Below are 5,000 nucleotides of genomic sequence, written 5' to 3'. Positions count from 1 at the left end.
GGACATGCATATTCACAGAAATAAATGCTTATTTGTCCATCTATCTGATAGATATACATTTATCTATCTATCTATCCGGTAAATATGTTATCCGGTAGATATGCATTCCTAGATTGATAGATATGTATTTATTTCGGTATATAGGAATATCTTCATAATGAATATATCCTGAGTCGGATCTTGTACAATTCTAATAAAAGGATTGCTTGATTATAATTAAGATTTTCGGACAAAAGATGGAGTATGAAGGCTATTTAAATGTGCATTTTATTTTTTTTCCTATTTCTTTCTTCACCTTTCGAACATTCACCCATGTAATTGTCTCTTTTTTATATCCTTCCCATTTTTTCCCTTTCTATACCTTTCGAACTTTCATCCATTTAATTGTCTCTCTTTTATATCCTTTACCATTTTTTTTTCTTTTCTCTCTTCCATTTCTTTGCGTTCCCTTCATTTCTCCGGCTTTTCAATTTATCGGATTTTTATTATTGCTGTTCTTTTGATTCGGCGACAGTCTTTTAAAGGAAACTGCTGAGTCATCATGGCTTCAAAGATTTCCCTCTATCTCTCTTATTCCCGGGTTATTATCATTTTTTTTTTTATCAATATCCATCTACCATTCTTTATCTCTCCGTTTTTCAACTATTCTTTCTTTCTGTACCATTCGCTTTGTCGATTCTTTTCCTCTTTATCAATAATCTTAACCAATATTCTATATATTTCCTTTACTCACGTTTATCAATAATCTTTATCAATATTCTATATATTTCCTTTACTCACATTTTAAATAGAAATTTATTCTATATATTTCCTTTATTTATTATCATTTATAGAATATTCTATATATTTTCTTTATTCACGTTTTAGACAAGAATTCTCATGCTTCATTCCATATTTATCCTCCGAAAAAAACGGCAAACGGCAACCCCTTCTTAGACCAAAATAGACCCAAGGAAGAGAGTTTCAAACGGAGGTCAGACAAACAAAATTCCTTTGCGAGCTTCGTGGCCTTGTATGTGTCTGGTTTCTGTCTGTTTGTCTGTCTGTTTGTCTGTTTGTCTTTTATTTATTTTTTTCTTTTCAGTCTTTTTCAGTCTATCGGGTTTTCTGTCATTCTTATTCTGATTCTCTCTCTGTCTCTGTGTCTGTCTGTCTCTCTCTCTGTCTGTCTGTCTATCTATCTATCTATTCATCTCTCTCTATATATCTATCTATCTATCTATCTATCTGTCTATCTATCTATCTATTCATATTTCTCTCTCTCTCTCTCTCTCTCTTTCTCTCCCTCCCTCCCTCCCTCCCTCCCTCCCTCCCTCCCTCCCTCCCACCCTTCCTCCCTTCCTCCCTCCCTCCCCCTCCCTCCCTCCCTCTCCTCCTCTCTCTCTCAAAGAAAGACAAAGAGAATGAAAGAGAAAGAGAGAAGCGTTAAGGAGGAGGAAGATAAAGGCTTGTTTCAATTTAGCTTGGATATATAAATTTTGTTTCCCTCGCCTCTGTGACGTCATCATCTCCTTATGGCACATTGTTGGGAAAACAAAGGAAGTAGGAGGTCAAGTGGCTTCCCCTTCCCCCCCTCCCCTCTTCCCCTTCTCTTTTCTCTCCATTCTCCTTTCTCCCTTCTCCTCCTCCTTCGTCTTTCGTCTTCCAATCCCTCTCTACGTCTTCTTCATCTCCTTCACCTCCATCTCTGTTCTTTTTTCTTCCTCCACTTTCAATAACCTCTTTCATTTTCCTTCTCTTCTCCTTCTTCTTCTTCCTCTTCCCTGTCCTTTCTTATTCTCCCTCTATCCCTCACACCATTGTATTGTCAGTTTTTACCTCTCCTTTTCTCCTCTCTCCTTTCCCTCCTCATTCTCACTCCTTTCTTCCACTCCCCTCCTTTCTCCCTCCTTTATGCTCATTCCCGCTCTTTCCTCTTCTTACCTTTTCTCTAATCCACCTACTCCTCCTCCTCTCCTCTTCTACTCTCTCATTTCTCACTTCATTCCACTCCTGTCCATCCTTCCCTCTCTGTCTTATCTCTGTCCCCATTCCCCTTACCTCTCTCCCTCCCCTCTCCTTTATTTTCCTCTCTTCCATCTCTCCCCCTCCTCTCCCTCCTGTCCCTCCTCTCCCCCTCTCCCTCCTCTTCCCCTTCCTCTCCCACCTCCTCTCCCTCCCCTTACCCCCTCCTCTTCCCCTTCCTCTCCCTTCTCACCTATTCCTTCCCCCTCTTCACCTCCCTCCTCTCCCTCCTCACCCCCTCCTCTCCCTTCTCACCTATTTCTTCTCCTTCCTCTACCCCTTACTCCTCTCCCTCCTCACCCCCTCCTCTCCCTTCTCACCTATTTCTTCTCCTTCCTCTACCCCTTACTCCTTTCCCTCCTCACTCCCCTCCTCTCCCACCTCCTCATCCCCCTCTCCCTCCTCATCCCCTCCTCTCCCTCCTCACTCCCCTCCTCTCCCTCCTCACCTACCTCCTTTCCCTCCTCACTCCCCTCCTCTCCCACCTCCTCATCCCCCTCTCCCTCCTCATCCCCTCCTCTCCCTCCTCTCTCATTACCTTTTCTGTCTCCCGTTTCACCTCTTCTCGTGTCGTGTGGTCCCCGTTTCGTCCTCGTCCTGCAAAAATAGAAAAAGGGAATAAGAGAAAATAGACGATAAAGAGAAAGTGAGGAGAAGAGAATAAATATATAGGTACGTGCTATATGATAGAATATTGATGATTAAGAAAATTAATAACAAAGGATTAGAATAGAAAAAAGAAGAAAATAAAAGTCGAATGATTATGAGAAGAGAAAATTAGAAAAAAAAGATGTTGGAATTATATTTGGGAGAAAAAATCAAATTATTTTCTCCCGAAATTTCAAGAATGAAAAAAAAATGTCTAGATAAAAAACGGAGAAAATAATGAAGTTCAAGGATAATGAAAACATTTAGATAGAACGCTAGACTAATCGAATCAATTTTTATAGAGAATATCTAATATTACACGATTATCCTTGTTGTCATTACCATCAAATTATCATAATTTTCCTCTTATCCCGACGATTCCTTCCCGTAAAAAATATGAAATTTGTGTCCATAATATTCCCTTGATAGTGAAAGTATTAGCATCAGTTGCGTCAATGTCAGTTTTATTGTGACATAATCACCTTCATTAATATTCTCATTTGCATAATCTATCACTGACGCGATTCTTGTCTTAATGATCCTTTTCTGCGCATTTTCTTTGGCCTTTTATCATGTATTTTAGAATAGTTTTAATCTTCGTCTTTTTCTTCGTCTTCGTTCTTTGTTTCACATTCATCAGTTTATTATTTATATACGTTAGTTAATGACTTTTGTTCATTACCCACATGTCTTTCTTCTATCTCCGTCTGTTTTGGTTTACTGCTCTTCCATTTTCTTTCCTTCTCTTCCCTTCTCTCATCCTTTCCTTTTTCTTCTTTTCGCTTTTCCAGTAACTTGTCTTTTTTTTTCTTTCTTTCTCTATCTTTTCTGGCTCCTCTCTCTCCTCCTTCCTTTCCTTCTTTTTCTTTTCTCATTTCGCCCCCTTTCTTGCTCATTTGTCGTGTTTCCTTCTTTATTCCCCATTCTCTTCCTCTCTCGTTCGTATTGCAAATGAAAACACATTTTTTGTCCTCTTCTCTGTCCGCTTCCTTGCCTTCTTCGCCTCCTTGCCTCCATATTTTTCACATCCTCCAACTCTTTTCCTCGACCTTCTTTCTCTTCTCTTTCCCCTCCACTTTCTCTCTCCCTGTTTCTCTTCCCCCCTCTCTTCCTCCTCCGCCCTTTCCCTTTCGTTCTTACTAAGTCACTCTCTTCGTAATCCACCTCCTTACCATATTTATCCAACTCCCTCTCTCTCTTCCCCCTTCCACTCTCTCTCTTCCCCCTCCCACTCCCTCTCTTCCTCCTTCCCTCCTCCCTTTCTCATTCACACCCCTTCCCTCTCCTCTCCCTCCCTCTCTTCCACTCCCTCTCTCTCTTCTCCCTTCCAGTCCCTCTCTTCCTCCTCCTCTCCTCCCTTTCTCATCCATCCCCTCCTACCCTCTTTCCTCTTCCTCCTCCCCTCCTCTCTTTCTCATCCACCTCCCTCCCCTCTCTCCTCCCTCATCTCCTCTTTCTCTCCTCACCTTCCACAATCCACTCTCAGATAGCCATCCTTAAGACCCCTACACCTGGTCTGTAAAAGAGTGTAATTAAACTGCGGAAAGACACCGTGGAGAGGCGCCTACGTACCTCATCTTCCTCATGATCATTTTAACTTTTATCTCTTTGTGCTCTAACAGCCCTTGATGAAAACCTCCGTGAGTTTTATCACAAAGTTTCTCATGTTTATTCATCTCATTCATACAGGATCGTGTGGACAGAGGAAAGTACCTTTTGAATGGATGAATGAAAAAATGTTTATATATATATATATATATATATATATATATATATATATATATATATATATATATATATATATATATATATATATATATATTCATATTATATGTCTACTGGCTATTATATCATCATATATATTCGGTCTATAACATTTTGACCATATCTCCAAAAGCTTTATCATTTTCATTACATATCCTCCAAAACTATAACATTTTCATCATATATCCCAATCCAGAGAGAGAGAGAGAGAGAGAGAGGGAGAGAGAGAGAGAGAGAGAGAGGCAGAGAGAGGCAGAGAGAGTGAGAGAGAGAGAGAGAGAGAGAGAGAGAGAGAGAGAGAGAGATAGACAGAGAGAGAGTGAGAGACAGACAGACAGACAGACAGAGAGACAGACAGAGCGAGAGTGAGAGAGAGAGAGAGAGAGAGAGAGAGAGAGAGAGAGAGAGAGAGAGAGAGAGAGAGAGAGAGAGAGAGAGAGAGACAGACAGACAGACAGACAGACAGACAGACAGACAGACAGACAGACAGACAGACAGACAGACAGACAGACAGAGAGACATACCTCTACATTTATGAGTGCATTTGATTTCCACTCATTCATCAGCTCCCAAAATGGAGGTAA

At 40.6% G+C, this 5,000-nt stretch overlaps 1 protein-coding gene across 1 annotated transcript in view; it reads left to right on the top strand.

Moving 5' to 3' along the window:
- Window positions 1-5,000, top strand: part of LOC113825053 (uncharacterized) — a 31,514-nt gene that overhangs the window by 7,221 nt on the left and 19,293 nt on the right. The window lies entirely within an intron of this gene.

Source organism: Penaeus vannamei, chromosome 33, assembly GCF_042767895.1.
Source record: "Penaeus vannamei isolate JL-2024 chromosome 33, ASM4276789v1, whole genome shotgun sequence".
NCBI classification, from domain to species: Eukaryota; Metazoa; Arthropoda; class Malacostraca; order Decapoda; family Penaeidae; genus Penaeus; species Penaeus vannamei.
Note: the sequence above shows the minus strand (reverse complement) of the source record. Positions and strands in the feature narration are given on the sequence as shown.